The 13,697-nt window shown below is 42.2% G+C and overlaps 1 long non-coding RNA gene across 1 annotated transcript in view; it reads left to right on the top strand.

The window, feature by feature from the left end:
- LOC102082582 (uncharacterized) overlaps window positions 1-13,697 on the top strand; it is a 133,875-nt gene that overhangs the window by 26,259 nt on the left and 93,919 nt on the right. The gene's annotated exons all lie outside the window — the stretch shown is intronic.

Genomic DNA, 13,697 nt, shown 5'->3' with positions numbered 1-13,697 from the left:
TAACTTGATAATTTCCTACCTCTCACTGTCAGATGAGAAATTGTTTAATCATTGAAAAAGGCATCCCAGGCCCTCCAGATGTGTGGCGGCGAGAAAGCGTTAGGAGCGACAGCACTGATGTTCAAGCTCCAGATGAGAGAGACAAGTAATCCTAAACATGGATGTGGAGAAAAACGGCATGCATCTGTTCATTGTCATCTTGTAGGGATGTTGACTGATGATGCACCTGATCCTCTCCTCTCCTCTCCTCTCCTCTCCTTTCCTCTCCTCTCCTCTCCTCTTCTCTCCTCCTCTTCCAGTTACTTTCAGACTCCGACAGACCTCCCCACCCCTACGCTGAAAACGGGGGAAAATCACAGAAATACACAGCCAGATTATTCACGGTACGCCATTATTGAATATGTGACTAACACACTGAGAATCGCTCTGGTAAATCAGATTAAAAAATGAATTATTTATAAGGACATGGAAAGCCGGTCCGACAGGGTGCAGAGACTGGAAGAATACACCAACAATATACCCCAAATAACATTACAACTTTGATCATGACACATACTGTAGTTATTCATTTTTATAATGTTCACAAATGTTCCCCTTTATATTCTGATATTGAAATATAGCTCATGGTAAAATTACATGGTAAAAGTGGTTTATTATTTTTGTTCGAATAATATTACCTCTGCTTTCACCGCCTCACCCACACGCGCGGTCTAAAAGACAGTTTGATATATTTTCACGGATGCTATAAAGCCAGATATCAAATCAGTTAAAACCCACTTTTGTTGCTATTTTCGTGTCACCTCTCTCTGGTGCATGAATCGTATAGTGCATCACACTATGATACACTTATGGAGAAAGACTGAATCCCTTATTGGTAACTCGCAAAACATCAAGCGGGTTGTTATTCTGCTTTACGGTTTCATTGTTTCGTACATTAAATCAAAGCTCTGTTGTTAAGGATGTAAATTTATAGGTAGGATTTTTGATGATCTGACAAAATTTTAAGAAGAAACAAACAGTGTGACAGAGAGACAAAGATGAAGCTTTTTCTGTGTTAAAGTGTCAGAGCTATTTTAAGAGGAATACAGTGCAGTGTTATTTTTTGTAACTTCCCTAATACATAGGCCAGGGTGGATGTGGTTTTTAGCACCTCGCTTCATGTGCTTTAAACAGCTCGTCTCTCTCTCTCTCTCTGGAGTTCTTTTAATTTTTAATTAATCTAAAAGCTTTCTTGTTGTTCCTCTCCAGGAGTTTGAATTTCTGATGGAAGTGTCTGCTGGTTGCTTCAATTTCGCTCACCCCTTAAACCACCTTCTGTGGCTGAGTGAGCGCTTACACCGTCACCAGGAGAGATCTTCAACCTTTTCCTGTCCGTGTTTTTTCCCAAACAGTTTTGGCTTCAGTGGTAGATTCGCTCGGTGTTTCCATCTCAGTCTCTCTGTTGCTCTCTTTCTGTGCTTTGACAAGCAGCCAATGTGCTGACACCGGGAAGCGTTTAAGCGTGCAGCGATGTGCCAGAGTCGTCCTTGTCTAAGTGATTACTCTTTTATCTGATCCTTTGCTCTGATGTTACGGTCAAATATTTTTCCACTCACTTACCTCTTTTTTTCCTTTTCTCTCTCGATCACATTTCCTTTATTCCTCCTCATACAACTCTAAGTCACACATACTGTATACATATACATATACACCTGGACTCCAGGGGCAGGTGTGGTGCTTGAGTCCCGCAGGCTGCCACAGGTGAATGTGGGTGAAGAAGGTTATGTCAACACCTCTAGCCCCCTTGACACCCATCTCTCCACTCTCTTGTGGGTCAAACCACACATTTGGCAGGAGGCAGGGGATTGCCAGGGAGTTTCCACTTTGAACAGAGATGAGGTATAGAAATAATTCACATCTGGAAATAACCCTCTCCTCTGTTTCCTTAAGACTTCGCCACTTCCCTTTTGCCTTTTTGACCTTTTTCTAGCTAACATAGGTGTCACTAGTTTCACATTTACTACTCCCTGAGATCATCATCTTCACATTACGGGAATTTAAGAGTCGACATGCTAATTTTTTCCTTTTGCTTCAACCAAGCATTAAACAGTGATTGTTAACAGAATAGTGACACCATGAATGTTTAGATTTCTTGTTTAGAAGTCTTATTTTTACCTATGCAAGTTTATCTGCCACCAGCTACCAAACCTCCGAAAATTAGGGCTCGATTGCACAACCAAAACAGGAAGACAAAAGCACTAATTTATGTTTTTACATTGCTTAAGTAAAAAGACAATGAAACAACACAATGAAACTTTACCTGAGCAAAGGAGAAAGGCAAAACAGGATGAAAAGGGAAGTGGATAGAAGCAAAAAATAAAACAACAGAAGCTTCGGATTTAAAAGCGATATTCAGATCAGTAAGTAACATAACCTTCCTTTTTATTCTAATAGTTATTTATCCTACTGTGATCACTGATTTCTTTATTTTATAAAATGTCTTAATTATTTTTGGAGCATCCAGTTATTTTCTATAGTTGTGCTACTCTTTGATTCACTGAACAATCTGGTTGTTGTTGGTTTTGAATGGAAATGGATGCCCCCGATGGCGTCAGGAGCATGCTGAAACCCACATGGGTATAATGTTTGCAACAAAGCTCAAAGCTAATATTCATATCCATAGGTGTGTGATAAGAGTGGGAGGAAGAGGGGAAAGATGGGAAGGATGAAGGAGTAGTCGCATCAGCAGAAAGTTGTTTTTCTGTGGCCTGGAGATTCTATTTAAAGTGGGGTCTAGGGGTAGCGGGTGCTAAGGAGGGGGAAATTTGGAGATAGTCTTGGAGTGTGGAGTGGTCCGTAGCCTGGAGAAAGGTAGGCAGGATGAAGGAGAGAGTATGGGTGGTGGGAAGTTAGGAGAACCCTGTGCAGAACCCCTCTGTTGTTTTGAGTTCAGATTGAGGTTGGAGTGTTTGTGTGCATTTGGTGACGATCTACGAGGGTACCTTGCTGCGTGGGCGCGAAATGTGTGTGAGTATGCCCTCGCTTGTGTGTCTGTGTGTGTCTGAGGTATTAATCTTCTTTGTCAGTGGAGCCCAGATGCAGGGCCCTTCTAGCAGCACAAGCCCGGACTCAGCAGTCTGCACTGGGCTCTGGGAAGTAGGCATGGGGTGTAAGGCGGGGGGGATGGGGGGAAGGATGTGGATGCTGCTGGTTGTGTTACTAGAGTGGGTTGCTCTGATGAAGAGGGCAAAGGGGACAACACACAGCAGATTAGCTAATGATATTAGCCAGAGTAGACCCTCAGGTAAAACCCAGTGGTCGCAATTAGTGAAGTCTCTCCAAGGTTGCCCTGTGGCCCTTACACACACACACACCTACACACACACACACACACGAACGATCACTTGCATTAAATACTGACGCAACTCTTGCTCCACATTAGATTATAAACCCCTATTCCCTCTATCATATTCCGTTGCACCTCTGCAATCTACCCTTTAGCCCGCTCCATCTTCTCTCCATTAACATCGCTCATGAGCCCCCTTCACTGTTTGCCCACTGTGAGAACAGACGAACTAACATGTTTGCTCTGCGGGAAACGAACACTCACAATCACTCAATGGGAGCGAAACTGGGACTGCGAGCGAGCCGACTGACTCTGTTCACGAGTATGCTGATACGCACAGTTGCTCAAACAAACGCACACATGCACTACTACTACCACACACACACACACACACATACAGGCTAAAAAACCTCAAAGCAGGGGGTACGGAGATTGACATGACAAGCTGATAAACCTCTTTCTCCCGTTAATTTGCCAGGACAGCACTGAGAGGAAAGGTGTTGGTATCTGTTGGTGATGAAAGATATTAATGTACTAACAAAACAAAGTTGATTTCATCCATAGGGAATGCTGAGAAGAACACATACTGATGTTCATGCTTGTAATCAATCACAAACTCATTTAAAAATGAACTCAATGGATTCAACTTAATCCACCAAGAAGTAGATCAGCTTCAAGCCACTAATAAGTAAGGATTGCATGACAGCATATGCAAAGTTCATTTATGAGATGAAGCAGCTGATTAGTGAACTGATAAAACAAGTCAATCAAATTAGATAAATATTCATGGGATATTTTGTGGCCTTTTAAAATATTTTTCATTCTTCCACAAAAACAGTACAAGTTGAGGTTGCATTGGTTTTCAAACTTTTCCAGCTTTCCTACTTTAGACCCCCCCCCCCCCCCCCCCCAAAAAAAAAAAATTCCTGCCTGAAGCGCCACAAAGGAGCCAATTTCAATTTTAGTAAAAAGAAAAGTGACCATTATGGAATTAACAGTTTCTATTTTTTTCTTTAAAAAAATAATTTTATCTAAATTAGGCTTCACATGATAGTGTCTCTTGGACATCCAGTCTTCACCAGCGAGACCTGCAAAAACACTGCATTAGCTTTTGGGATACTATAGTAGATATTTTTTATTTTTACCCCTCAGCCACGAAAGGCTAATGGGGTATTGTCACCGTGCTGGGTGGGCCGGCAGTGTGGACACAAGTTTGTGAAAGTGCTAACTTGAGAACGAGACTGACTGACTTTTCACTTTCCTCTATTTATGATATATATATGTATATATATATTGTATCATTAGTAATATTTGTGATTATTGTTCAGTTTATTTTCTATTTATTTGTTATTTTCTGTAGCCATTGACATTCATTAAATATGCATTCACTGACCAGATATTTCCTCAGATATTTTGATCCATGCTGACATTCTAGCATCATGTAGTTGATGCGGATTTGTTGGCTGCACGTTTATGATGTCTGCCTTGTGTTTCACCAAATCCAACAGATGCTCTGTCAGGTTAAGTTCTGGTGACTGTGGAGATCATTTAAGTACATTACACTCAATGTCATGTTCACTAAACCAGCTTGAGATGATTAGAGCTTTATGACTTGGAGATATCCTTCCATCCAAGTATTGTGGCAGAAATTGAGACCCAAAAGATCAGCTAATTTCTTTTCAATCCTATGTTGTCCAATTTTGGTGAGCCGATGCAAACTGTACCCTCAGTTTCTTGTTTTTAGTTGACAGGAGTGGCATCAGTGTGGTCTGTGGTCTTATGGTGCTGTTACCCATCTTCTTGATGGTTTGACATATTGTGTGTTCATAGATGCTCTTCTGCATACTTTGGTTGTAACGAGTAGTTATTTGAGCTACTTTTGCCTTCCTATCAGATCTCTAACATCAACAAAGCATTTTTGCCCACCGAAATGATGCTCATTGGATACTTTCTCTCTTTTGGACCATTCTCTGAAAAAATCCCAGTAGATCAGTGGTGTCTAAAATACTCAGACCAGCCTGTCTGTCACCAACAACCATGAACATTCAAAGTCACTTAAATCACCTTTATCCCAATTCTGATGCTTGGTTCGAACTTCAGGAGGTTCAAAGTCTTGACCGTGTTTTTACCATGAGATTGGCTGATCAGGTATTTGTGTTAATGAGCAATTGAACAGGTGTACGCAATAAAATGTATTATTATTTAATACATGCATTTATTTAATGCATTATTTATCAAGAGTCAAGTAACAGCATAATTGTAACTGTATTGTAATTACTGAATTTAGTACAGCAAGAACGTCCCGTTACTGGACTACTGAAAGATTTAATGTGATTATAGTAAGACGTTACTTTGGAATATGTTACACCCCACACTGCCTGCGTGCGACCGCAAAGTTCATCCCTGGTAGCCACTATTGATTAGCTAACCACTCTGATTGGGTGGGTCTTACAAACAAAAACTGTAAACAGAATGTAGGTGGTGCTGCTGTGCTCACAGGCAGAGGTGTACCCAAAGGTTGATCAAACACACAGGGAAAAGAGTAGAATAAACTGTGGTCATACTTAATATGGGCATAATACAGTGTGTATATGTATATATATATATATATATATATATATATATGTATACAGGTGGCGGGTGATAGGGTGATAGGGTCCTTGCAGGTGGGGCCAAGGCTCAAAAGACAAAGTCTAGGGATTCAGCTTTAATTTTCATTCTTGCTTTTTTATTTTGTCGGATTTTTTTTCTAAGACTTTTTATTAAATGTCTTTTTCTTTCCTACTTGTCCTGACTACATTACTGCTTCTATAACATCCCACTTAAAACTTTCTGGTGTCATCCAACAACTTCCCCTCAAACGGGGTCAGAATAAATACACACAGTGATAATGTCTTCATATACCTTGATGTAAAACCACAATTAGTGTAAAACCTGCCAATGCACAGCAGCACTTTAGATTTCTTTTGACTGAGCTGCTTGTCATCTTTCTTTAAGTTCAGCTAAGCAGATCTTCTCTTGCAGTTTTTCATATCTGAAATAAATCTTTCCTCAAATTGACAAACACACTGCTCTCGCGCAGTGGGAAGTGTTACTTTTCCTCCCTCTACATCTCTATAAAGTGGTGATCACCACTTAGAATTACATACACAACCTGGCTTTCCTGTGACAACGTGATGAATTGTAAGAGCTTAGAAAACATCTCTTTTGCCCCGACTCTTTCTGTCTCTCGCTGGCTCAGAGAAGGGTCTTTTTGTAGTCCCTTGCTGGTATTTTTCTCATAGTGTCTTAGTTTTCTCTCATTTGTCTGTCTGTCTTTTTTTACAGAGAAAGACAAACTGTCCTGCAAAGGGGATAAAATTATTTTCACTTTAATAATAAGGTTAAATGACTGATCTTTACAATGTGTATGCGTGTATGCGTGTGTATAGTGTGCTTGAACTGCTTCCCTTGGCTTGTCAGCTGTGTCTCTATTTTTTATATGACCTTCTTTCTTATAATGCTACTTATCTTATCCAAAAGACCATCAGGCTGGGCGATTAATTAAGGTGCTGTATCGCTCCAAGTGATGGCTTCCTCTTCTCTTGCTTCTGTCCCTCCCTCACTTGCTCCGTCTGCAGGAGATTAAACCGAGACCAGCTCTACTTTTCTTTCTCCTTCTGTCCATCATAGTGAAAAATTACCTTTTAGTCTTCTCCTTAATCGCGCTGGCCGCAGAGCAATCAGACAGGAAATAATGGCTCGGCGTCTGGCTGTGCAGGCCCTCGACTACAATGCTTCAAGACTGGACTGAGGTGAGAATGGGGAAACCTCATATTAATGATTCCTTGTAAGTGTCATCTTTCTAGAAATACAGATAGTGTAAAACTATCGTGCTGTCAAACCTTGGTGGAAATACATTTATAAATGTTGGACTGCTTCTCAGAGCACTCTCTCGAGTCAATTTTCTCCTGCTTTTACCCTCCAGATCTACATCCCGGCTTCCTCATTTGTCATGTATTCTCTTCTCTGAGAGCATTTGTCCAGAGTTTGTCTGACTTAAAAGAGAATTGAAAATGTGGACTTGCTCTGAGCTCAAAGCTAAAAGCAATATTTATTTTTTAAAGTTTTGATCTCCGCAAAAAAACTTCAAACTACAAGCAAGATGTTTCCTTTCTCATTCACTAAAAACTTCTTCCTTCTTCATCAGGAGCCATTTCTGCTGCCCGATCTTCTCTACTTTTTCTTCTCGGCTCTTTCAGTTTGATTCAGTGTGAATTAATTGCTCCTCATATGGGAGACGGCACACGATTAGTCTCAATCCTGATAATGGCGTGTGGCTTGGCCGCGGGGAATACACTGCCAATTTGCTCACAGCGCATCTGCCAAATGATTGGTGTTTACACGCCACATCCCCCGAGGAGTGTTTGTCACAACGCCACTTCTTACATCTCAATAACGCACACACTCCCGAGGCAGATGTCATGAAAGACGCACACCAGCTCACATGCATCGGCACTGACACAATCTCAAGCAGGTAACACGTGCTGGACTGCATTTAGTGCACTGACTTTTGGGCTTATATGTATTTTTTCCCCTAATTTTCTTAATTTGTACATGACACAATCCCCTTTCTCGAACAGTTTAACTCCACACCCCCACCTGCCTGCTCGCCTAAACCTTTCCTCCTTCCTTCATATCTCCTCCCTAACACAGTGCCTCTTCTCTGCTGTCCCATTAATCACCCCTCTCTAATTAACAGGCCCACTGTTCCCAGTCTTCCCACTGCTCCCACTCCACACCTGGCCCAGCCCTGCTGCCCAGCAGGCATGCAGTGCACGCCAACCCTCAAACGCATATATGCACACGGTACAAACTGGAGCGCAGCTGGCAACTGACCACCACTGAATTGAGCTTTAGTAAGCAAAATTGGTGTATAATACAATAAGAACTGAATAATGCTGCTTAACATTAAAGTTTTGTTTTAAATATTGTTGTAAAGTGTAAAGGATGAGGTGAAGTTCCTTGGCTGGACACTTTCTACCCGTTGCCTGCTTGTCTTTCTCGCCCATTCATTCATCATGTTATCAGTCCTATCTTCCTTATAATAACTCAGCTGTTCACCCCTTTCCTCACCTCCTCCCCTTTCATTTTTACAACAGACCTCACCCACACCGTCTTTGACTCACATCCGATTTCCTCCTCCTTTCCCACCTTCTCCCTGTCCGCCCCCTGTTAGCCAGGGTGGCCCGGCATTGCAGTAACGCCATCTGCCAGCGCAGCATGCCCACAGCCACGTGTCCACGCACACTTGCCCACAGACTTACACGAACACACACACACACACACACACATGCAAGCTTGGCAAGGACACCTTCCAGCGCAGGATACACCAGTATCCACGCTTCCGCCACCATATCACCATAGTCCCACGCATTGTGTAACACACGCACGCACGCTAGCACAGCCCTGTTGAGTCACACGCTTCATCCGTCTCCCAACAGGGGGAGCTGGGGAGCATCTGCTGGAGCTAAGACAGGAGTCGGACCGGCTGCACTTACAGTAAAAGAGCAGATCATTGCAGCAGGCACATAGTGCCTAATCATAGACAAACAGAAGAGAGATGACCACATGGGTGTGTGTTCCACACCGACTACAAATGAAGTAAAATAAAGGAACGCAAACTAGCAATTACATGCAAATGCACATTTTTGAGGTGGCAGTCTATGGGAAATTTTTGCGGCTTCTTAAAACATTACATTACCGTGTGCTGCAAAAGTGCTTCAGATGCTTGGTAGCTTAAAAGAAGGTACATAGATAGAGAAATATGTTGTCATACTTGGGAATGTGTGGATAGAGACAAAGACGCTTTCATTTCACATGATTAAGTCTGGCTAGAAAAAAAGAAGTTTGATGTTGTTGTTTAATTAAGTTTTTTTTGCATTTATATGTGTGCTGACAAATATAAATGGGTGAAGATATGTCATGTCATAGCATGACAATGAAAAGCACTGTGCAAAAAGACACGGAAGGAAGTATTGTTACATGTTTCCCCTCTGATTATTTATTTGATTCAATAATTTATTTAAATCTTCTCGCTCCTGTTGACATTGAACAAGACAGAAGCAGAATTCACGGGAAACGCAGCAATTAGCAAATGAGCTCTAGGATGTGTTGCTGCTCGAGCTGCGTTTTGGTGCCGCATCGGGCTGCTGGGGGTGGCAGAATGAGTGTGTGCGCGTCTCGGGGGGGGGTGAGGGTGGTACGGTGTGTACTTACAGTGTGTGTGAGTGTGGTGCGCTCCCAGGTGCGAGTGGGGGTCTGTGGCAGTATATTTATTAGCGGCTGTCAGGGAGGTGACACTTTGATGAATGGTGCAGAGTAATCAGGGCTGGGCTGTGACAGGCTGCACTCACAGCCTTCTACCTGCCAAACAACCCAATCACATGCGCTCATATGCACACTTGCATGCGCTTACCCCCCCAAACACACACACATACACACACACACGCATATATCCAAATGCATTTAATTCAGCACACAAATGTTGCTGTATATGCACGTGTTCAAACACAACCTTCTGTAAATATCGCCTCACCGCCACCAGATGAACTACGTCATCAGCGTCCCCTCATCGGCTCCTCTTTTAACAGCTCTTGCTCAGTCCTTTCATGTGACTCTTTTGCGTTACAGTCATCTCCGCCATGACACTGTGGTTTGAAGGAGGACATTTTTCAGGAGATAATTGAAAAGGATAAATTAGGTCGAGATAGTTTGAGTGGAAAAGACAAAGAGACAGAGCGATTTGGGGTGAAAATTTGCAGAGCTTTGTTGTTTTTTAATTGCCGGTGAGAGACAAGGTAGCCTTAATTAGTCCTTGTCTATCTCCTGTTGTACTGGAGGGTCATATTTCTGTGACTTTTGGCTAATTAGTCAACTGCTGCAGACATAACACCTACTTTCCCCCTATAGGATGAGAAATATCCTCCATTGGTGAGTGGGAGAATTTAGGTAGTTTGGTAAATTACCCAAGTTTTCCATTTTTGTTCAGCAGAACCGCAGTTGTCTTTTTTTCTTCTTTCATCTGTTCAGTTCTATCTGTGTTCTTCCATCATTTAAAAAATGTCCAAACAACTGAGAAATCAAGCAACTGCTACGTGCTGTCCTTGGAAAGAAACCGCAGCAAATACAACTCAAACACAAAATGGAAATCATTACTTCTCAGCAAGTTTTTAATGCATCCAAACCAGCAAGTAATGAGAGGTTGTAATCAAATAATTTCACTGAGGTTTGGGTTTCCAAACAGTTTTCCACTGATTCTATCGACAAACCACAGTCTGGCCCTAAAGAGAGGAGACCAGAGGGGTGTGTGTGTGTGTGTGTGTGTGTGTGTGTGTAGGGGGGGGGGGGGGGGGGGAGACAGAGAAGAGAATGAAAAGACAAAATGAGAAACGACAGAGAGAAGAGAAAAAGAGACATGGGATAGGAGAATATATGAGCCAAGAAAGGAGGACTCGTGTGTGTTTCTGAGTTTCTCTCTCGCTGTCTTTTTTTTTTTTTTAACAAGCTACGGGATGGGAGCCGCTCACACATATACTCACTTCATATGAGTCTGTATAAGCACCTTCTGTAAAACCTCAGAAAGAGGACGATCCTCACTTGATAGCACAGAAGCCATCCACTCCTACTCCTCCCTTTTTCCCCTCTGCATTTCGCCACTGCCAATAGGGTGTGCTTTTAGGCTGAATTGAGAGGTGATTTTGAATATTGCTAAAGAAGAAATATGACCATTTTTAAAGTTATTACAGTTTATATTAGATCATCAACTGCTTCAATGAGTGAATAAACATTTGCACAAAATTAAATGAGCGTACTAATTAATGACAGAATGAATGAATGGACTGAAAGGATTCTCCCTTTCTCTCAGCAGAGGATTCACTGCTAGGTTGAGTGAGCATTGACGGAGTAACACTTATTCTCTCCGTCACACCAATGGAAATCAATTGGGTGGTAATTGCAGTATTTGACCCCTCTCCTGTCTCCACCACATCCCATCTTCTCTCTGTCCATACATCCTCCACACTCTGACCATAAAGACGGGTCTGAGACAGTCAATTCATTTTATACACTGGGCATTTCCCCTACCAACTAGATTAATGCGATATATTTAATCTGGCCTGATAAAATCTGAGAGGCAAAAGAAAGACAAACAGGAAAAGGAGGATGAGGGGGAGTGTGGACAAAGTTAACAAATTCGGGGAAAGGGAGTGGTGAATAAAGACTGGGAAGAGTTTACAGAAGCTTCTTATTGCGACTGCTGTCTTGCAGTCTGTGTTTTCGTGCGTGCACTTTCCTTTATGTGTTTAGGCTAGAGATGGCTGGTCAGATGGGTAATGAGTGACCCTTCCTCTCTGGCATGGTTCTGCCGTCACACCAATATTAATCTTCCCACATCACCCCCTCTTCTGAACCGACAGCAAGCCTCTCGGGGCTGTGCGCGCACACACACACACACACACACACACACACACACACACACACACACACACACACACACAGGCATTGATGCATAAACGAGGTGGCAATGATGAATGGAGATGTTCCTATGATCTGTTTAATAAGTGTTAGGCAGGGCACTCTCAGAGCAATGGGGAAAAAGACGGCTCATATACATATCTGCAAATGGAGCCAAAATTGACTGCATTTTACTACATTTGCAGTGATCACCAAGAGAAAGCAGTGCTCAGGATGCACAGGGAGTTAATATGTGGAAAAAAGTTTGTATATATTGCAGCTGACTCAGTCGACTGAGGAAAAATATATTTGATATTTGATAATCAGTTACTTTACTTGGGTAATATTTAGGTAATTTTCTTTTTCTTCATTGTGGTCAAAAAGCAGCATTTGTCACATATAAATATGATTATTGTTGCATTTTGGACTTTGGAAGACAGACATAACAAGAGATTTAAAGACATCACCTTTTACCACACACACACCTAAACATGAATCATTATTGATGATTATCAGTTGCATATGTATGTATTAAAGTACTGCATTACTGTGTCAACTAGCATGGATCAACCATGAAAAAAAATGGCTCCACCTGTTGAATCTGTGCATGTGTTTGCATGATAGCTGCTGGGAGGGGTTGAAGGTGCCAGAGCTGTGAACATTAGGAGTCAAACTGACAGTCTGTCAGGATTACCCAGGCAGAGCTGACATCTCAAACAACCAACGAATATCCACATACTGCAGATGTTAAATTAATCATGCCAAGCGTTGATTTCAGACTGAGTTCATGAATGCAGTACAGTCAACAGATATGTCATGTAAACAGTTTTATGTCATAAAAATATTAACATTATCATTTAAATGATAACAGGTCAATTGAAAGTGACAAGATTGAATCTTCAAAAATGGGTGTTGGGTTAACTGTTGCTGTAGCTCAGTCTATTTTAAAGTGTAGCAGTCAGGCTGCTGGGTGCATGCAGATGTACTGGTTCTAGAGAACTTTAAGAGCTCCAATCTCTTTTATGTGCTCACTAATATAATCATTTTAGTAGTTTGCTTAGTAGTTTGGATTTGCACATCTTTATCTTTTTATCTGTTTGAGTTCTCTCCTCTTCTCTAGCTCTGATCTTAGACTTCACCTCTCAGAAGACCCTTGGTTTTATTTTTTTCTCTCTCTGTTAAGAGCCTGGTCATGGAAGCTTGGGTTCTGTGTTGGCTGACAGCTGCTGCTGCGTGCCTTTTTTTCCTCTCCCTCCCTCTCTTCCCCCTCTTCTTCTCTCTTTTAAACACGCGTCCTCATTTCTAAACTATCTATCATGCTGGCAGGGCCAGTGGGGCCTTTAAACTGTGGGATTGGCACTTTCTCAGCTGCTGAGCTGGAAAAGGGGGCTGCTTGCAGACGGAGACACAAGCAGTGGGCCAGCCCGCTGCAGGCGGGAGGAACAGGAGGTCTGTGCGAATGCAGGTGGACTGACGGTACACCTTCGCTCCTTGAGTTTGCGTATGTGTTGAGGTGCATGTACCTGTGAAGCTTTTGTGCTAAAAGAGCTCCTGCTGTGATCCAAAACACTCCTTATTTTAAGGCTGTTGAGTTTGAGATTTTGCTAATGCTGCTAGAAAACCTCACTCTCAAACAAATAACAACAAAAAAAAAAAGTTCAGTGGAGTAAAGAGTCGTTTTAGGAAATTAATTGGGAAGGAAGTTGATGGTTTTGAGATGGGACTGTGAAACAGAGTGTGCGTATTCCAGGGGGGTCGTCTGCAACGAGTTGACAAACTCCGTCTCACTCGGGAGTGAGAGGTGTCTGAAAAGATGGGAACTGCTGACAACATCTGTGTGTATTTGTGCGTGTGCATCGAGATGCCACGTTTGACAAAC

Source organism: Oreochromis niloticus, linkage group LG20, assembly GCF_001858045.2.
Source record: "Oreochromis niloticus isolate F11D_XX linkage group LG20, O_niloticus_UMD_NMBU, whole genome shotgun sequence".
NCBI classification, from domain to species: domain Eukaryota; kingdom Metazoa; phylum Chordata; class Actinopteri; order Cichliformes; family Cichlidae; genus Oreochromis; species Oreochromis niloticus.
Note: the sequence above shows the minus strand (reverse complement) of the source record. Positions and strands in the feature narration are given on the sequence as shown.